This window comes from Lepisma saccharinum, chromosome 3 (genome assembly GCF_977018435.1).
Source record: "Lepisma saccharinum chromosome 3, izLepSacc3.1, whole genome shotgun sequence".
Lineage (NCBI taxonomy): Eukaryota > Metazoa > Arthropoda > Insecta > Zygentoma > Lepismatidae > Lepisma > Lepisma saccharinum.
Window position 1 is genome coordinate 27,435,998 of NC_139231.1, and position 23,378 is coordinate 27,459,375.

Here is a 23,378-nt window from a genome sequence, read left to right on the forward strand (position 1 = left end):
TTATCAACGAAATATGGTTGCTTGAAAGCCAATACCCGGCATCTTCATAACTTCAAATAAACTATACAGAAAAACATAAAATCTGATGATGTCAAAATTTACTTACCCACTCGAAAAACAGTCTTTTTCTTCTCACAGGCTCTGAATGTTTGCGATCCGCTCCAAACTACACCAGCAACTGTGTTTCCGTCGCGCGCTTCCACGACAAAGCCATCAGGACTACCAACTGCAGAATATGGATTTTATCGGCAGCGTGTCAACTTACCCGTGTGTCAACTAGCCCCGGTCTCCCCTACATGCTTAATAAAACTTACTCAAGAACAAGAATTTCAACCTCCAAGTTGCAAGCTCTCAAAAGTAAAGCAGAACTACCCAAGTCAAGCAGACTACTTAACTTAAATCCGTTTCTCGACAAGAATCAGGTAATTAGGGTGGGCGGAAGACTTGCAGCATCTGAAAATACATATGACCAAAAATATCCAATTATTCTACCTGCAAACTCTAGATTGACTATTTTGATTGCTGAAAATGAGCACAGAAGACTACTCCACGCTGGACCTCAACTTCTGCTGACGTCACTAAGACAATCGTATTGGCCCCTCAGTGGACGTAACTTAACCAGAAGAATTGTACATCAGTGCATTGTTTGCTTCAAAAACAAACCGAAGACATTTGAACAGCTGATGGGAGACCTTCCAAGAGAAAGAGTGACACCAAGTAAACCATTTTTACACAGCGGTGTAGATTATTGCGGTCCAATTTACATCAAAACCAACAATCGTTGTGGCAGCAGACTAGAAAAGGCTTACATCGCAATTTTTGTCTGCCTGGCTACAAAGGCTGTACATATAGAACTAGTCAGCAACTTAACTACAGATTCATTTATTGGAGCATTGAAACGATTCATCTCTCGACGAGGAAGATGTGCTAAAATTTTCTCTGATAATGCAACAAACTTTGTAGGTGCACAACGTGAATTACGAGAGTTAGAAGCATTATTCATGTCACAAGTTCATCAAGAAAATGTTCAGAATTTCCTAGCTTCTGACAACATTGAATGGCATTTCATACCCCCAAGGTCAGCAAGTATGGGAGGCCTCTGGGAAAGGCAGTGAAGTCGCTGAAGTATCACTTGAAGAGGATAATAGGAAACGCCTCATTCACTTACGAAGAGACTTACACATATCTAACACTCATCGAAGCTTGCTTAAATTCTAGACCCTTCACTCCTTTATCTAATGACCCGAATGACCTCAACCCTTTAACCCCTGGCCATTTTCTAGTTGATGAGGCACTCACTACCATTTCCGAACCTGATTTGAACTTAATTCCAGTGAATAGACTATCCAGGTGGCAGCATATGCAACAGTTGTATCAACATTTTTGGAACAGGTGGTCACGTGAATATCTCACAAATCTTCAACAACGATCCAAATGGAAACGGAAGAACACTAATCTACGCGTTGGAGACCTGGTCTTACTCAAAGAAGACAACCTTCCCCCCTGGAAGTTAGGAAGTTAGGAAGAATCATCGAGCTACATCCTGGAGGTGATGGACTTGTTCGGGTGGTATCCATAAAAACAATCCACGGCCAGACTAAGAGAGCAGTCGGGAGGCTGTGCCCCCTTCCAGTGTAGTGTAACTAGTGTGACTTAATTAGGTTGAAGGCAGTGCCTTCAAGGTGGGCTGCATGTTCCGTCAATTGCAAAACAGTATGTAAAAGGCCAACCAGCGCCATCTCTTGGCGTTAAGAATTACTAAAAACAATAGAACACCGTCGAGCGTACAGCAGAGACAGACACCTGCACGCGAAAAGATCGCTTTTCACAACGCTACGTACGTTCATGTATTTTTATGTATATTTACAGTTCGCTTATATTTTTATACAATATATCCACGTATAATCATTACGCGAGTGTTTTTTTTTTTTTATCATAACCTCAGCGGTGAAGGAAGACAACAGTCCGGAGCCGCAACAATAGGGGTAAACTACGTGTGTGCATAACGCAAACAATTCAAATAGGCTACGAAAAGCAACTTATATGTGTGGGGTTGATGGGGGTTCACACCCATTTTGCAAAGTCTCTGACTTGTTCAAGTATTTTACTTAACTGCGTAATGATTTAACATGCTAAAAAATAAGAGTTACACTTCAACTTTGTAAGTTAATCAAATGAATCACGTTTGTTGAACATTTTTGGAAATAAATGAAAAATAAAATGAAATGACCTTTTTATAAGCAATATTACCCAAAAAGGAAGATTGTTGGGAAGATAAAACGAAACGTGTTTCCGGTCACAAATTCTGCCAAGCAAAAATCATTTAATTCCCCAGACTTTTCCTGGTTTTGAAACCTTTTTTTAAGAAATCATTTGTTTCCAATGACAGTCCTAGTCTTGCATTCCTGACTCCTCCAGTTGTCCAGGACTTTGTAGTCAGTGCGAACCCTGTAAATGAATTATCTGAAGGAAATGGCTAAGTGACTTCACCCTCGCAGAGTGTCTGCTGGCATGATATTGTTTCTATGGTGTATTTTCGCTGTTAGAATCTATTTCGACAGTAAAAATAAATACCAGTAGCAACCAAGAAGCTATTAAATGGGGATGCATACATGTGGGTTAGAAAATGCCATTATCAACGGCATCATTACGCCTCGAGTGTGAGAGACTGAAACTGGAACTAGCGTCAAAGGAAAAAATTATCGACGTTCTGAAATCGGACTTTCGAGATGTAGAAGAAGAAAGAAGGATTGCACAAAATTTGTGCGATACAAACAAGCAAGATAGTTGGAGTGAAGTAGTGAAACATGGGAGAGTTCTATTCAATCGGCACTATCCATCCACTAATGCCCCGAAAGTAAAGTGCTTTGATAATTCATTCGAGCATACCAACCCTTTTGCAGCACTGACCGATGAACCTGGTGAAATCAAAAGTGCACGCAATCAGTGTAGGGAGCTTAAATACCAAGAAAGAAGAAAGAGGCATACAGCAGACCCAATCAATGCACTTCGAGACGGGAAAGTTCAAAGTACTACAAAACTGAAAATCAAAGAAAAGAGACCCAAAGTAGTGATCTTCGCCGACAGCCATGGGCGCTACCTGGCCACCAATATGAAAGATTTTCTACCAGCAATGAATATATATGGTTCAGTGAAACCCGGGGCAAAGTCAAAACATGTACTAGAAGCAGCAAGGAAGGAGTGTTCGAGGTTCAGCTCAAATGACTATGTTATTATAGTCACTGGCTCCAATGATATTCCAACAAATCAGGGCAGCGATGCAATAATGGCAGTACGTGACTCACTAGGTTCACTAACTCATACAAATGTAATTGTAACTACTATACCCCACAGATATGATCTCATCCCTCAGTCGTGGATGAAGAACACTTGTAAACACTTCAAAAATGTAACCATAATCGACCTTGACACCATGAGCAGAGAATATCATACAAGACATGGACAGCACTTGAACCACAAAGGAAAACAGTATGTATGTCAAATGATCCATGGTGTTATTAACAGAAAATCACAGGAAAATCAAATCACCCCACTCTGCTGGAAAAAGTGTACTGACACAAGGAAGTGGATAAGTGGAGCAGCGCTAGTTGAATCCGACAAGGTAAAAACACAGAACACTTTGACTCAGACAAACAACAAGAGCAGCAATGAAAATGATAGGGTGGGTGAAGAAGCTAGGGACATTGCTATGAAAACTGTGAGTGATATTGGTTTCATTGAAGAGAAAAGGCGGCATGTCAAACGCTATCCCAGCAGAAGTGACGGAGCTCTAAGACTGTCAAGAAGGGAAAAACGTGTACCACAAAAATTTCATGAAGATTTTTTATTTTAGAACCAAGTGTCAAGAGTGATGATGAAAAAACAAAAGAAGGGAAAGGTACTCATGTTAAAAAATACAGTGTCAATGCAATTAGTACTGGCTTTTCAGATCATGATGCACAATGCATAAAAATTTCTGCAGCACAAAATACAAACCAAACACACACACCTTATAGACACATAAACAAAAATGAACAACTTCTTATCTCTGAAAACAAAAATATTTTTAGGTTTAATGAGTCAAAATTTTCAGTCATTAAGGAATAAGGTCCATGAGCTGGATGTGATTCTTGGATCCCTCAAAGAAGTCCCACATATAATTTGTGCCACTGAACATTGGTTGCGAGAAGAAGAGTTTTCTTCCACACAAATCCCAAATTTTGATTTAGCCAGCGTATATTGCCGTAAACAACACAAACGAGGTGGTGCTGTCATACTAGTTAAAAGCAATATACCATATGAAAACGTAACAAAAACTAATTATTTAAATGAAGAATTCAATTTTGAACACGCAGTAGTGAATTTAAAATTACAACAAAATGAAGCAACAGTAGTTTGCTTATACCGAACACCAGATGGACATTTAGGCACATTCTTTGAAAAATTAGAAACAATGTTGTCCATTTTACTACATAAGAAACGACCCATTATAGTGATGGGCGATATAAACATAGATTTTTTAAAAAACAGTCCGGAAAAAAATGAACTAAATACAATTCTAACCTCCCATAATTTGATTGCAACAATAAATTCACCAACAAGGATAACACCAACAAGTAAATCATGTATTGATCAAATAATAATTAACCAAGATTTTTTTGACTACACCACATCTATTTTACCTTTAGCCTTGTCCGATCATGTAGCAGTTTTCATAAGTGCCCATATACCAGAGAATATTAAAGAAAAACTGCAAAACATATCACTACTATAGAAAAAAGAAAATTCACCAAGGAAAATATAGGAAACTTTGTATATTCATTAAAGAAAGAAAACTGCACTGATGTGCTCATGGAGGAAAATTTAAATACAAAAGTAAGCTTATTCACAAAGACAGTAAAATATCATTTTGAAGTAGCATTTCCATACAAAACATACAGACAACCCCTAAATCAAACAAAATCAATTTCCTGGATAACTAAAGGGATAAAAAAGTCCTGTGAAACAAAAAGAAAATTATATAAAGAAATCCAGAAAAACAAGAATCCCATACTTAAAGACCACTACAAAAAATATGTAATTATTCTCAGGAAGGTAATAAACAATGCTAAGAAATTGGCCATTGCAGATAAAATACGCAAGTCTGCTAATAAATCAAAGAAACTATGGGAAATTGTTAATGATGAAACTGGTAAGAAAACAAAGAACGTGAATGAAAAGATAGAAATTATGGCTGATGGAGAGAAAATAAGCAATCCCCTTGATGTAGCACAAATTTTTAATACATACTTTGTGAACATTCCCATTACCGTAAATAAAAATGCAGTAATCTCTACACCTAGATTAAGAATATATTTCAACAGTCCCAGAAATACAAACACTATGTTTCTCACACCAGTAACTGAGGGAGAAGTCGAGAAGGTAATTGTAAATTTAAAAAATAATTATTCATCAGGGCCAGATGGATTTTCAAGTTCTCTACTAAAAAAATGTGCGAATAGTATTTTACAACCACTAGTAAGTATTTGCAACACATCTTTAGAAACAGGTATTTTTCCTAGTGAGTACAAAATAGCAAAAGTGAGACCATTATTCAAGAAAGGCAACAAAGAAGAATGCTCAAACTATAGGCCAATTTCTCTTTTATCGGTCTTCTCTAAAGTAATAGAGAAAATTATGCTAAATAGATTAGTAACTTTCTTAGAAAAATACGACATTTTATCCAAACATCAATTTGGATACCAAAAAAGTAAGTCAATATCAGAAGCTATTTTTGAATTTACAAATAACATACTAAAATCGAGAGACAAAAACATGCATGTGCATGGATTATTTTTAGATTTCACCAAAGCATTTGATTTGGTTCAGCATGACATTTTACTAGATAAAATGGACCATTATGGTATCAGAGGTTTAGCAAAAAAAATGGTTCACCTCTTACTTAAAAGACAGATGTCAGTATGTAGATATTAACAAAATCAAATCAGACCAACTGTTCCTCAATACAGGTGTACCGCAAGGCTCAATTCTAGGACCAGTTTTATTTTTACTCTACATAAATGATCTTCCAGAAACCTTATCAGAGTCTCAAACAATACTTTTTGCGGATGATACAAATATAATAGTAAAAAGCCTGGAATATGAGCAACTTCAAAAGAATTCCATTTCAACAACAACACAACTAAACACCTGGCTAAACAACAACAAGCTTTCCCTGAATGTTAATAAAACATTTATAATAAATTTTAATCCAGCAAAACAAATAAAAAACTTAAATGTGATTATTAACAATGAAGTTGTCAAAGAATGCAATGCAATAAAATTCTTAGGAGTATGGATAGACACAAACTTGTCTTGGGACATGCATATTACTAAGTTAACTCAAAAGTTAAGCAGGCTCTGCTACATGATGAGAAGTTTGAGAAATGTTTTAACTTCGAATGATTTAAGGACAGTATATTTTGGACAGATTCAACCTGTACTCACATATGGTATCTCTTTCTGGGGCAGTTCACCCAAAATGCAGAAAATTTTTATTTGGCAAAAACTCATATTAAAAATTATGAAGAATGTATCCCTCTCAAACCCAACAAAACAAATTTTCAATGAATTTCAAATATTACCTCTTCCATGTTTGTACATATTAGAAACGTTGTACTTTATTCATACAAATTCTAAAATCTTCTCAAAAAATCTGGACATACACAAGTACAGCACTCGTATGCATAACTCCCTCCACCTTTCTACTATCCGCACATCCAAAACACATAGTGGTCTAGGATTTCAAGGTGTAAAACTCTATAACAAGCTGCCAGAGGAATTCAAGAATCATAATCCAACCAAATTTAAAATAACAGTAAAAAGCTTGCTTATGAAGTATTTGTTTTATAGCACAGAGGAGTACTTAGATCATATTTTTCATTAATAGACATAACCTTTGACTTTTCTTGTATTTTTATGTTCACTAATAGTCATAACCTTTGATTTTTCTTCTATTTTCTATGTTATTCCATACTCTCTTATACTTTTTAATATGCATAAGTATATGTTAATTCCTTTGTACTCAAAATCATACATGTAATTTTATTTTATACTCTTTATACTTTTTAATATGCTTAAGTATGCGTTAATTCCTTTGTACTCAAATTATACATGTAATTGACCTATCTCATATCATAGTGCTATTTGTACTCATATGATCAAGTGGATGGAAATAAATCTTATCTTATCTTATCATAGCATCAATTATTTTGGACTTGATGTCTTCTACACACTGTGAAAGTTGTCTGTTGTATACGGTCACACCACTGTGTATTTATGTTCAAGACAATTACAAGTAGAGAAGAAGAAAAGTTGCAGTAAAACAAATTCCGATGGGAATAATGTACTTAATTTCTTGAATGTTTTGGACAAATAACAATATATGTTAAAAGTACTTCAGACAATTTTTTGCCCCAAAAATCTAGCAACGATTCTGCTGTGAAGTGGATTCTCATATTTACATAATAGGTATTAATTAACCCTAAGGCATTGAGTGGCAGAATGGATATCAGTTGCAGAAAAGCCCTGATGTCGGAGAAAGAAAACAAAGTTATTTTATCCTTCTGCTCAGTGGTGGCGGAAAGGGATCACAAACCTTGAGGTGCGGGTGGAGAGCCAATGCCCCTTATATGGTTGGTATTTACATTTCTTCCATAATGTAAACAGTATAGAAAATTCTCCTCTATTCTAATTATGTGAAACATTTCTGACCGAGCCGTGGCGAAAAGGTCGGGACATGGATTAAAAGGAATGGACTGTCCCTACTAAATCGGAACGTCTGATAGTCTTGCATCAATGGTTATAGAACTAAAATAGCCCAATATTGCAGACTGCAGACTTCTAGAGCCTGTCTCTGCCCAGAAACAACCTATTCATTTGTGCAAGGACAAAATCGAAATTCATGCAAAATTTGAAAAACCATCAACGTAATTTTTGTAGGTTTTTATACGTTCAAAATCAATTTTTCTTGGCTTGAGGGGGGGCATGACCCCCTGGTCCCCCCTTGGGTACGAGCCTGATAGGCTGTATGGGCGATGTTTCTGAATAAACAAAAAAAATCGATCTGGCAATTCGATTGTCGAAGGCGGGGTGGAACTTCCGGTTTGGCCAAGTTCCCAATGTAAACAAGTGGAATACAGTTTATCTTCGAGTTTATTTTGTTATAAGAGATCGGATACAAATTGGATCACATAAAATTTTTAAGTGATAAAGAGATACAAAAGTACCTCGAAAATTTATGAAGTTCTCGTATCTTTTGGATGCATATATATATATATATATAAATTGAAGTGCTCCCCTGTGCTTAGCACCACGCCATGAAGGCGTATAGGGGGTGTGGTGGTAACGACACATCTGTGGATGCAGATATAAGGGACAATACTAATATTTTCCAAGGCAATTTGATCTTCTACCCAGGGGTGCCACCCCCCAAGGCCGTGGACGCATCCCCCCAAATGTCGTTAATCAAAATCCCCCCAAAAGAATTGTTCATCACAACCCCCCTCTACACACACACAAATATAGTTTGGATAAAAACACAGTAATTGATTTTCGTTTGAATGTCGATAATTTGATTCTTTTTAAAATTAAATTTTAGAAATTCGTAAGCTTTACACCAGAGACGGCAACTTGAAATAAATTTGGGGCGGAGTAAGGTTAGCATAAACAATATTTTATATATGTATATATTCATAATATCTGTCCCTCTCGGGTGAATTTTGGGGGAATGAAGTGCCTTGTCCCCTCCCCCTCGAAGTCGGCGCCTATGCTTTACACAACGAAAACTGACAGCATCAGGGGCGGCGCCAGAATTTTTCGACCGAGTGGGCAGAAGCTGTATATTGATAAATTAGGGTGGGCAGTACAAACGTAAGGCATTAGGTGAGTTTGACTAACACGTATCCCCCCCTCTCACTCGAGATTTCCCTCTTACCTTGTGTAGAAAGCGATTTGGACACAAGGAATTCACCAAACCTAATCATCGTATCTTTTTTACAGATGATTTGGGCTGTAAGTGTGACCTTTTCGAACATACTCAAATGTCAACCTCCCTTCTGAATAGTACACCCTGGAAACTGTATTCTTGTAGACAAATGCATCTTTGTGTTCGTCCCTTCATGGCGTTCATCTAATTGTCATTCAACCTCACCGTCACCATTGGTCAAAACCAGCAGAAAATAGACTTGAAATATAACGATGAGTCAAATCAGTCTTGATTACTTTCCACAAATAGAGTATCAACAGTTCATAGCACTTCGAAAGTTGAGGTAGTAATTTCAACTCCACAACGTTTCATATTTTATCAAAACAGATAACTCCGCGAACGTGGTTTTATCTAAGTCTCAAATATTTTTGTCCGTACGTGAAAGAAATAGTTTAAATTTTAGGCTAATCCATGGGTGTCCGGTAGCAAGGGAGGCACGGCCTCTGTTGGAAAATGGGTCTTACCATAAACTTATACATTACACACACATATATATTTAATTTTATTCACAGTAATTTATGTTAATTATAAGAAGGGTGCTGAAGGAACATGATGGCTTCCATTTTAATAAGTTTTTTTTTTTTAGGGGGCAGCACTATTATCGGGGGAAATATGTCTCGTTTGCCTCCCCTGGAACAAGTTAACCAAGCTTGTCCCTCCCTGGAAAAAATGCTGCGGACGTCCATGGGACAATCATAATAATAGTGTAATCTACCTCTTAAATGAACGTATGGTACGACAAAATGATACGGTTTACGGAGTTCTTTCTGTATATTCACTCTCTGATCGCATAACACTCTCGTCTTATAATTAAGGGGTCCTGGGTTCAATCTGCAGTGGAAGCCAATGTACACTCGTTAGGATTACAGTTTAAAATGAAGATCTAATGACAATTAGTTTATTTGAGCATGTGGACTTTAATTATTTAATTATTAATTAGAACAAATTAAAAATTGTAATTTTAGAAACATTGCATTATTTGAAGATGACAATTATGTAAGAAAAGAACTGTGATAGAATAAAGAAAGTGACACATCAAATTTCCGGCGGAGTGGTTATCACAGTGTGTTATAACGCCAGGGGTTCCAGGTTCGAATCCCGTCTGAGCATGGGTGTTTTTGTGAGTGTGCCTTCATCATCATCATTCATACTCTTCATTGCGATTAAGGCAAATAAGATTTTTTTTGTTTTGTTTATTACTTTGATCAGGCTGAGATTTATGTGGAGCGCCGGTGCTGACAATATCAAGAACTCACTCCCATCTATGCACAGTTTCAATTAGTCTATATCCTTTAGCCCAAGTCATGTCAGATGGTTAGTTATACGTACATTTAATACTTCCACATTCCTAATATCTTTTTTTCTTCAATATATGGCTGATTTCAAAGCAATTTTTCTCCATTGAAAGCTGGGAGCTGAAACCCTTCAGATCCTGCTAAATCTTGATGAACTCTTGATCATATACACATACCTCATAATTGTGAGTATCCTATAAAACTTACTAAGCCTGTTGATTGCTTCTGATCATAGCAGTGTTCATTAGATTACATTATAAGAAAGAGTTCTGAGAATTCCATTAGCTTCAAAATGACAATATTAAGGAAGTAGAAAGATAAACTTAAATTAATTTCATTCAACAAGATATTTGCTCTAATCTTCGTAAACTTACTTACTTAGAGAAAATTTTCGCCAAATGACAGCAAAGCTTGTTATGGGATGAATTGAAACTTGTGAACTTTCTAGTACAACCTTAGTGACAATGAAGTTCGACCACTCACAAATATAGGAGTGCTTCGAAAAGCACAATGATTATACAAAACCACATTCGAACTGTCAAGATATAGATTTAGAGATTATTCCCGCAAAGTACACATAACCTCAGACAACGAAAAAATTTCATTTTCATTGTAATTTTTCAAATTGCAAATATACCTACTCTTTTCGACAAAATGTACCTTCGTGTTATTTCACAGCACAGACACATGCGTATTAATTTGCGTTCAAATAAATATTTGAAAAAAAGAATCTCAAGTCCGAGATAGTATGTGAACGTAAGTTAATAAATTTACATATCTCTAAGGAAAAGTACAGAACCAGAATTGCGGGTTAAACCCAGATCTAAATCATATTGAAAAACTGAGTTTTGTTCAACAAACATGTTCTTCTCTAAACGAGAAATTTAAAAGGAGTAAAGAAATGGAGAAATTTTCTCTGCTCTTGTCTTATGCACAACAGAAAAATAATTGCTAGAAATTTATTTGTTCGAGATACAGTACCTCGATACCCGTTTACGTTATATCGTCAATATTTAGATATCGGCATGGATGAGGTATGACCTCTTTAGTTATGTTTAAATTTATCAATTTGTGTTTTTGTGTTTTCCAGTCTGTAAATTCCAACTGTCCTCCGCATTTCTCACAGAAACTTTATCTGCCTTTCAACTAACTTCCTTATCTAAATACAAAATTTACCCTCAAAGAATGAAAATGTTTCAATCTCATCACATGCAATCAACTTACAGTTATACATACGTGAAATGTTTTTACTTATTCCTATCTGACACTCTTCTGTGTTTTTAATGTATGTTCCTCTCAAGAAAATACCACATTCGAACGGTTTTGTATATTTCCATATCTGGAGAACATAACTTGCATTTCATCCATATATCCGGTTCCATTCAGTACCAGTTATACAACATGATATAATATTGTCATCTACATTTCTAAAAAGAAATATGATGATCGCACGTTCTTTAGCAAATTTATCCAAATGAGAATGCGGGGAAATATCATGTAATTCCTGATTACGAAGGGAGGACACTTATTTATCACATATTTCACAGAGCAAAAAAGGAGACAAGGATATCTCAGAGATGCAAGATAGGATCATATAGAAATTTCGACTGTTCCTGCCCGCTGACTGGCATTTGGGAATGCTGCGGTAATTCTATAGTAGATGCAAGAATATTAAAACTAAGTTATGATTGTCCCACAGGAATTTCATGTAAAGTGTCCAAATGTTAATTTTTTCTTACAACGAAAACCGTTTCTCAAAGTGTTCGATAAGCACAATGATTATACCATACCGAATTCGAACTGTTGAAATATGGCTTTGCAGGTTAAACCCACAAAGTACACATAGCCTCTGACGAGGAAAACATTCATTTTGCATTGTAATTTTTCAAATTGCAAATATACCTACTCTTTTCGACAAAATATACATTCGTGTTATTTTACATCTCAGACACATGTCTATTAATTTGCGCACAAATTTATACTTAAAAGAAAGAATTTCTAGTCTGAGATATTATGTGAACGTAAGTTAATAAATATATATATATCTAAGGAAAAGTACAAAACCTAAATTGCGGGTTAAATCTAGATCTAAATCATATTGAAAAACTGAGTCTTGTTCAACAAACATGTTCTTCTCTAAACGAGAAATTTAAAAGGATTCAAGAAATGGAGAAATTTTCTCTGCTCTTGTCTTATGCACAACAGAAAATAATTGCACGAAAATCATTTGTTCGAGATGCAGTACCTCGATACCCGTTTACGTTATATCTTGAATATTTTGATCTCGGCATGGATGAGGTATGGCCTCTTTAGTTATCTTTAAATTTATCAATTTGTGTTTTCCAGTCTGTAAATTCCAACTGACCTCCGCATTTCTCATAGAAACTTTATCTCCCTTTCAACTAACTTCCTTATCTAAATACAAAATTTACCCTCAGAGAATGAAAATGTTTCAATCTCATCACATGCAATCAAACTTACAGATATACAATCCGATATACGTGAAATGTTTTACGTATTCCTATGTGACACTTTTCTGTATTTTCAATGTATGTTCATCTCAAGAAAATACCAATTTCAAACGGTTTTGTATATTTCTATATCTGGAGAACATAACTTGCATTTCATCCATATATCCGGTTACATTCAGTACCAGTTATACAACATGATATATCTAAGAGAAATCTATATATCAAATCATATTCAGGTGCAATATTTTGAGCTTTATAACGTTCTTAAATTCTCTACTCTACAGAATTTCCTATTTCCTGTATTCGATCAACATTTTATAAATGGGAAAACCAAAGACTTGAAAATTTCCAATATTTTCTGGAGGTATCAAATTTTCTCTAATGCCATGTCCTGTACAAAATTAATGTTATCTACATTTCGACAACGAAATATGATGATCGCACGTTCTTTAGCAAATTTATCCAAATGAGAATGCGGGGAAATATCATGTAATTCCTGATTCCGAAGGGAGGACACTGCTTAATCACATATTTCACAGAATAGAAGAAGGGACAAGGATATCTCAGAGATGCAAGATAGGATCATATAGAATTTTCGACTCTTCCTGCCACGTTGACTGGCATTTGGGAAGGCTGCGGTAATTTAATAGTACATCCAAGAATATTAAAACTAAGTTATGATTGTCCCACAGGAATTTCATGTAAAGTGTACAAATGTTTATTTTTTCTTACAACGATAACCGTTACTCAAAGTGTTCGGTAAGCACAATGATTATACCATACCGCATTCGAACTGCTAAAATATGGCTTTGCAAGTTAAACCCACAAAGTACACATAGCTTCTGACGACGAAAACATTCATTTTGCAATGTAATTTTTCAAATTGCAAATATACCTAATGTTTTCGACAAAATATACATTCGTGTTATTTTACATCACAGACAAATGCCTATTAATTTGCGCACAAATTTATAACTAAAAGAAAGAATTTCAAGTCCGAGATATTATGTGAACGTAAGTTAATAAATTTATTTATATATATCTATGGAATAGTACAGAACCAGAATTGCGGGTTAAACCCAGATCTAAATCATATTGAAAAACTGAGTTTTGTTCAACAAACATGTTCTTCTCTAAGCGAGAAATTTAAAAGGAGTCAAGAAATGGACAAATTTTCTCTGATCTTGTCTTTTGCACTATAGCGATTTATGGCAAGTTAATATGCATAAATCTTACAACTTCCAACTTCATGGTTGAAAATGGCTACGCTCAAAATACGCGATATACAATCGCTTATTATTTAATTCCTACGATTCACGACAGATGGCTCCACTAGTCATTTGCAAGATATCAATCGTAAAATCATGCCCCCTGGTTCAACGGAAGTGAAAGTGTGCAGACATGTACGTGTAGAGCACTTAGTCGTGTATTGCGTTTGGTACCACCAACAACCTTCTACTCTACTCCGCAGAATGTCGTCGTCGGTAACGAAGTTTGAACTTTGATTGTCTGACTTGTTAATCGTAATACGCGATGAAATTGCCGAGTTTCGTTAAGTCTAATTCGAGAAACTTTGTTGTAAAATTTGCAAGTATTACTTTGTAAATATGGTACAAACTGCTATTGGAAGTCATATTGGATATCGAGAAACACTTACTACTTCGGAATTCCAGCCGAGACGTGCACTCATCAATGTGGACTTTGACTGCCATTAATTAAAGGAAGTCGTATCTCTTTTCCAGGACTGAGAAAGTTGCCACAATCAAAACAAGGTAGGCAAAAGTGGATTTTGTTGTATTTTTGTGGTGAATAGGAGTGCGACGGAAAAAAAAACCTGATTTTCTTATTTGACTACAAATTGTGTGAATTGCTTACGAAGCGCGTCATGTTGCAAAAATAAATCTTTCGTTACACGAGTTGGTAAAAGCTCACAAAATTGCTAATCTGAATACCGCTCATCGTAAAAAATGTAATGGTTCATCACGAGACCGTGATATTACGTCACCCAGTTTAAACGTGTGGACAAAAGTTAAAAAATGATAATATGAAACACGCGAGTGCAAAACTGCTTACTGTTTGATGTTTGGGAACGTCCTTACATTCCTTTTTTACTAAAAAAAGTTTTGGGTTGGCATTTGTAAAGTACGTCGCAAATCCGTACTTGAGGTAATCGCGACAAGACTTAGACAACGCCATTTAGTCCCCCCCACTCACTACTTTCTTTTTCTTGATAATAAGATTTGATTAAATTATTGTCGAACTGCACAAGACAATAAATTACGCTGTTTGGGAATGAGCATCTAGGGCGAAACATTCTTCCTCGTACAAAAGATTTTGTAAATTCTTTGCGCCGTTATTTCAAATGTGACTGTCCACAGTTTTATGAATCTATAGTAATAATAATTGGTGGTTATTGTTATTAAATGTGTAAGAAACGTTTTTGATTAAACAATGTAATTCAAGAAGGTTAAGCTTGGATAGAAACGGGAGTTGAATAAAATTGTAAGTTTCTTTGCACATGAATTGAGGCGTTGTTCTTAATGAAATCGTCTTGTTGAACAATTGATTAATATTGTGAGTTGGAAAATATAGGCATTTATTGATAAATGCGGTGAAAATTCTTATTGCACAAATTGTGTGGATGTTGCGATTTTATGCGTATTAAAAAGGGCATAACTTTGTACTTGACTTAAATTTTATGGGAATGTTACTTGAAAAACAAATATTGAATTTGGTTAATGTAGTTATTGACTTAACCTGGTTTTTGATGTTACAAAAGGGAGGGGTTAACCTCAAAATTTATTGTTGATTGTTCAACGCCAAAAAAGAAAAAAGGTTGCATTGTTATTAAAATTGTTAAAATTGGACAGTTGCCTATTTTTTGACATAATTAACGCTAGTTACCTTCCCAATTCTCCATGCGGTTAAGATGCATGTACGCAAGAATACATCAAGTAATCGTAGGTAGTGATATTTGTAGAATAGCGAAAGTAGTATAGTGGTATTGGAGTGTCATAAGTTATTTTTGTTACGGTGCGTAACGCATTTTTGGAAACTGAATAGTTGTACTATTTATGTTATTACATTACTCGATCTTACGAATACCCCTTTGGTCAAATTTGTATTTTGTCGACCATTTGCTGACCCCCCTCTATAATTGTTTACAATCCCGAAGACAAGGATACTGAAGTTCATAGTAACTTGAGGTGTTGCGAACAACGCAACATTAACCTCCACCCGTTTGATTTTGTGACGTTTACCGAGGTGCTTATAAATTAGATCCCGGCCTTAGGGTAAATATTATAACGATGAGGCCCAGCCGCAATTAAACTAAAGAAAAGCATCCGGCGAACTTTCACGTTACAAAATTTCTGGGAGCAGAGCTTTGGTTGGAAATTTTTTTTGGGGACAGACATAACAATTTTTTTTTTGAAAGTTGTCAGATTTGTTTTTTAAATAAATCCTAAAAGATAAAGTTTTGGGGATTTTGCAATTGATTTCACGCTTTTGAAATTTTGTAACGTATTATTAATTGCCCTTTTTCCTCATTATTTTCCTTTGGCTGAATCTCAAAATTATAGTACCCCTATAGAGTCCCTCTTTGACCTTTAACATGTCTCTTCCAGCCAATCTACAACAATTTAATTATCTTCCTTCTACGCATTATGTTACCACTCCTCCTACTCCATTTATTAATCCACCTCCCATTCATAATTTTAATGAATTGGTATTACCTCCAAATGAAACTTTTTTTACCAACCAGATTCGTTATAATACTGCAATGGATTTATTACAGCATTTACCTTTTACTGATGGCTCCAATCCTGAATTACTTTTTCAGTTTATGCTTATTATCCATAGAACTCTTAACTTACAGCTTCTGGATATTGAATCCTTACTTTTTATTGCTTTTGCTAAAACTTTGGGACCATTTAAGGAAATTTGGTATGAGGCCTTATTGGAAAAATTTCCATGGCCTATGTTTCTTCGGCTTGTTTGGCATAGATTGGTTCCTCCTCCTTCTGTAAGAGTATTAATTGAAAAATATCTGTTACGATGTCAACACCCAAAAGAATTTATTTCTTCTTATCTGCGTAACGTTTACGAAGCCTTTCATATTTTACCGATTGATTGGTCGGAGGACAACTTATTATATTCTATTACGATGGGTCTACAATCATCGACTCGTCTTCATTTGGTCGGGTATCAACGTCCCAGATCGGTTCAGGAGTTCATGCAGATGGCGAGAGAAATTTGGTCGATGGAACTACGTTCCTATAGTGAATTACATCCCACAGTAGCAATGACAGGTCTTGCAAAGAATGAAGAAACATCGCCATCTACTTACCAGTCAAATATTGACGTTTCACCTTCTGATATAACGCTAACAAAATCTTCGGATGTACAATCACCTTCCTTTTCTTCAGGTTTGAAGGACACCCATCCATCGCCTCAAGTTTTGTCCTCTTCTTTACCTGATATAACATCACTTCCTCAATGCCATTCAAGTTCCGACATTATCCATTTGGATCATCCGTTTTATATAAATGAAAAGTCGGTGCCAGTGATACAAGCTTTGAAAAAAACTACTCCTTCCCGTGTACTACTCGATTCAGGTAGTTCGGTTTCTTTAATTGCTAGTGGCTTTTTATCCACTCTTCAGGTTCATCCCACTATCCTTCAAGATATTAACAAAACGCTTCATACTGTGGATAGTAAACCTTTAAATTTGACTTCTCGTGTTTGTCTCTCTGTCAAAATCAATACTTTATCTTGGAAATGGTATTTTTGGATTTCGGATGCTCTTCCGTTTCCACTTATCATGGGTGCTGACTTTTTATCCCATTCGCATGCTAGTATTTCTTTTGCAACCTCGACTCTTACATTTCCCTTTTTCCAGGAACCTATTTCCTTTACAGGGAAACATCAAGTAAAGGAGATTAATAATATTTCTCCTCCACTTCCTTCGGAGTCTTCTCTTGTTACTACACCTGAAGCTGTTCATTTATTGTTAACGGAATTTCAGGATGTGGTTACAGAACGTGTTGGAGAATGCAAATTGGACCCAGTTTCCATTCCCATTATAACTGATGTACCATTCCGTACAAAACCCTTTCAGTTGAATCCTACGCAAACAGCCATTTTACGTGCTCAAATTGCTGATCTTTTATCACAAAACATTATTGAAGAATGTTCAAGTGCTTATGCATCGCCATGTTTTCTGGTGGATAAGAAGGATGGGGGACACCGCCTAGTTTGCTCTTATAAGCAATTAAATCGTTTAATAGCGTATGACAATTTTCCCCAGCCTAAGATTGATTTAATTTTTTAGCACTTACAATCTGCGAGGGTTTTTTCATGCCTTGATTTATGTAAAAGCTTTCATCAAATTCGTTTGGATGAACCAAGCAAAAATCTAACATCTTTTGTTACCTCCTTTGGACAATATCGTTACACTAGAGTTCCCTTTGGAATATATTTGGGCACACAGCTGTTAACACGGGCTTTAGATAAGATTTTGGGCAAATTTAAATACAAGTTCTTAATAGACTATGCTGATGATTTGCTAATTTACAGTCCTGATGAAAATACTCATCTTCAGCATCTTCGATTGGTATTACAAGCTTTACGTGAAGCGGGTCTAACAGTAAACCCGTCCAAATCCAAATGGTTGCAGACAGAAGTTAAATACCTTGGGTATATTCTGCGTGAGGGCCAACTTATTTTGGATCCTGCACGTATTTCTGCGATTCAAGACCTCCCCCCCTAAGAACTTGAAAGCTCTTCAACGTATTTTGGGATTATTGGCGTATTACGCTAAGTTCATACCTTCGTACGCAGACATTACTAGTTTTTTGACGGATAAGAAGAAAAAGGGGACCACCTTTGTTTGGACACATGATGATCAAATTCAATTTGACAAGCTTAAACGGGTGTTCTTGGATCATACTGTGTTGGCATTGCCCGATTTCTCTCGTGAGTTTGTGTTACAATGTGATGCTTCTAGTTTGGCGCTCGGGGCTACCCTCAATCAACGAGAACCTGATGGTTCCTTGCGTCCCATTGCCTTCGCTTCTCGTAAGCGTACTGATTTGGAACGGCGCCAGTCAATTTATGAAGCTGAATGTTGCGTCATTGTTTTTGGTTTAAAGAAATTTGAAACGTACCTTACGGCCAAGCCCTTTACACTACAGACCGACAATCAGGCCTTATCCTGGCTCCTTCGTCACCCGGAACAATATGGAAAATTCGGTCGATGGTTATTATATTTGTCCCGCTTTTCTTACCTTGTTGAACACATTCCTTCCCGTCTCAATCCTGTTGCTGATTGCCTCTCCCGTATGTTTTGTCCAGAGGAATTTCAATCATCTCAAATACCTATAACTTCTTTGGCTTGTGTAGCTCCAAAACTTCAAATTATTCCTTTCAGCAAAAGTGATATTATTGATTTGCAACAAAAGGACACCCAGTTATTTCCTATCATTCAAGCACTTAAGTCAGGAAAACTGGATAAATATTATGCCTTATACCAAGATCTTTTGGTATGGCAACCGTCTCGTACAAATTCTTCATTGGTGGTTGTTCCTCAGTCTTTACAGCATTTAATATGTCGTTATTATCACGACACACCTTGTGGTGGTTCACACCTGGGCATAAATAAATGTACCAAAAAGATAAATTCTATATATTGGTGGCCTACATGCCGACAGGACATTAAGCAATATATTCGCACTTGTGATGTCTGTCAGAAGGCTAAATTGGCGATTCGTAAGCCTCCGGGCTTTTTGTCTTCGGAAGTTATTCGACACCCTTGGCGTCGCCTGTATATAGACCTTGTCGGACCTTTAGTTCGTTCTTCAAGGGGAAATAATTTTATCTTGGTAGTAGTGGATGCATTTTCAAAATGGGTTTCATTGTACCCAATTCGTTCTGCTACATCTATTCAGGTGGTTGAAAAACTTCGTTCTTTGTTTCTTACATTTGGTGCACCCTGTGAACTAGTTTCTGATAATGCTTCCTACTTTAGGTCTCGTCTTTTAAATAACTTTCTATTCGAGTCGCAGGTCAAGCATATATATACAAGTGCCTATTACCCAAATCCATCTTTAGCCGAACGCTTTATTCGCAACCTCAAGGCATCACTTATCAGCTACCATTCTGACGATCACACAAAATGGAAATTCATCTTCAGGCCATTGCTTTTGGATTTAATACCGCGGTTCATGATAGTATTCAGACCTCTCCCTCTCAAATAATATTCGGCCGCGATATTGACGGACCGATGAATTTTCATTGGGAGCTTCAAAGTGACTCAGAACTAGCGGGTCCTCCTTCCTCTGAACGTGCACATTGTTGGGCACAAGCATCCCACCATTTACAGAAAGCATGGCATACTCGTAAGACGAAATATGTCCCAAGCGACAGGCATCTACATTTAAAGTTGGCGATTTGGTTCTATTTCGAACCTTTCCACAGAGTAATGCACTACAAAAGGTTTCCGCCAAATTACAAGAACGTTGGTCGGGTCCTACCAAAATTTTTAAATTTTTGGGTCCTGTCACTGTATTACTAGTTGATCCTGATACTCAAGTCTTTGTAAGAAAGGTCCATGTTTCGCATATTAAGCCCTATCATATTCGTGATCCACCTGCTTCTCCGGATGTGACTCTCACAGTTCCTTTAGCTTCACTGTTTGTTGAGAATACTCCCTCACCATTAAATAGACCTCAAACACCATTAATTTGTTCATTCTGCCGTAAAGCTGGACACAAAGTAAATTCTTGTCGACTAAGACTTTCCAGAATGCGTACGCAACCTTGATATACTTATGGGTACTGACAGTACATAGGCTATATACAACTCTTGTTTTGATAGATGTATGTATGAGTGTTCTAGTTGTTAAATGTTACATTCTTCAGATAATTTTTTTGGCATATTTAATGCTTTGTTTTGGACCATACTAGTGTATAGATTTTCTAAGGATTTTTTTCTAATGAAATCCGGGTATTTATTATATAATGTATATATGTAATTTCTTTTAATAATATATGCCTTTAATATGTCATTTTTATAATATGGTTTACAATTACCATTTGCATAAAATCAATTTTCATAAACGGCATCTTACAATTGATGATTTAATTGTTTGTTTTCTGTTTACTAGGCTTTAAAATTAAATTCACTTGTTTTTGCATATATGTTTAATCATGACCTTAGTACATTTGTAAAGATGCTCATTCCGTAAATGTCTCTTTTTCAAATCAATCTTTCCTCCTTCTTTCCTATATCTTCTTCTTTTCATTATATTAATTTAGGGTTATTTTTTCTTTTTATGTATTTTTCGGAGGAAACATTCGTCTAACAAATTGTTTTACCACAATCGATCCAGGCATATTTTGGGACAACGTACGGATTATTACTCATTTTGCATCATTCTTCTGGTCTTCGTGTATGCAACTACATTGTCAATAGTATGATTCTATACTGGATGTATTCAAATAATGTATATTCTACGCTTTGTCTTTTTTCAGAACCAACATCATATTATTTGTATATATATATATGTATTCTTATAATGTCACTGTGTGATTTTTATGCTTATACACAGGTTAATATAATACATGTCACTTTTTTCCATCTAGTCTTTTTGGAATTGTAATTCCTGGTTGGTGTTTTTTTGTGCATACGCCATTAATATTTTTTTTTATCATGTATATTAATATGTGTTCGTATATTCATATTTGTTGATATTACCTAGGTCTTATCTATTATTATATATATATTTTATTATTATCTTATATTTGTTGTAAATAATTCTCTTCTTGGATATTTAAATTCAAAATATGTGTTTGTGGATACTAACTGTAAGAGGTTCCAAATTTGTAAAGATGCTCACGTGCGGATTTTGTTTCTTCATTGCCGGTGGGGGGAGAATATGTAGCGATTTATGGCAAGTTAATTCGCATAAATCTTACAACTTCCAACTTCATGGTTGGAAATGGCTACGCTCAAAATACGCGATATACAATCGCTTATTATTTAATTCCTACGATTCACGACAGATGGCTCCACTAGTCATTTGCAAGTTATCAATCGTAAAATCACGCCCCCTGGTTCAACGGAAGTGAAAGTGTGCAGACATGTACGTGTAGAGCACTTAGTCGTGTATTGCGTTTGGTACCACCAACAACCTTCTACTCTACTCCGCAGAATGTCGTCGTCGGTAACGAAGTTTGAACTTTGATTGTCTGACTTGTTAATCGTAATACGCGATGAAATTGCCGAGTTTCGTTAAGTCTAATTCGAGAAAATTTGTTGTAAAATTTGCAAGTATTACTTTGTAAATATGGTACCTAGTTGGTGAAATGGACGTGTGAGTTTGAAAAAAGGCCATTTGACAAACTGCTATTGGAAGTCATATTGGATATCGAGAAACACGTACTACTTCGGAATTCCAGCCGAGATGTGCACTCATCAATGTGGACTTTGACTGCCATTAATTAAAGGAAGTCGTATCTCTTTTCCAGGACTGAGAAAGTTGCCACAATCAAAACAAGGTAGGCAAAAGTGGATTTTGTTGTATTTTTGTGGTGAATAGGAGTGCGACGGAAAAAAAACCTGATTTTCTTATTTGACTACAAATTGTGTGAATTGCTTACGAAGTGCGTCATGTTGCAAAAATAAATCTTTCGTTACACGAGTTGGTAAAAGCTCACAAAATTGCTAATCTGAATACCGCTCATCGTAAAAAAGTAATGGTTCATCACGAGACCGTGATATTACGTCACCCAGTTTAAACGTGTGGACAAAAGTTAAAAAATGATAATATGAAACACGCGAGTGCAAAACTGCTTACTGTTTGATGTTTGGGAACGTCCTTACATTCCTTTTTTACTAAGAAAAGTTTTGGGTTGGCATTTGTAAAGTACGTCGCAAATCCGTACTTGAGGTAATCGCGACAAGACTTAGCCAACGCCATTTAGTCCCCCCCACTCACTACTTTCTTTTTCTTGATAATAAGATTTGATTAAATTATTGTCGAACTGCACAAAACAATAAATTACGCTGTTTGGGAATGAGCATCTAGGGCGAAACATTCTTCCTCGTACAAAAGATTTTGTAAATTCTTTGCGCCGTTATTTCAAATGTGACTGTCCACAGTTTTATGAATCTATAGTAATAATAATTGGTGGTTATTGTTATTAAATGTGTAAGAAACGTTTTTGATTAAACAATGTAATTCAAGAAGGTTAAGCTTGGATAGAAACGGGAGTTGAATAAAATTGTAAGTTTCTTTGCACATGAATTGAGGCGTTGTTCTTAATGAAATCGTCTTGTTGAACAATTGATTAATATTGTGAGTTGGAAAATATAGGCATTTATTGATAAATGCGGTGAAAATTCTTATTGCACAAATTGTGTGGATGTTGCGATTTTATGCGTATTTAAAAAGGGCATAACTTTGTACTTGACTTAAATTTTATGGGAATGTTACTTGAAAAACAAATATTGAATTTGGTTAATGTAGTTATTGACTTAACCTGGTTTTTGATGTTACAAAAGGGAGGGGTTAACCTCAAAATTTAT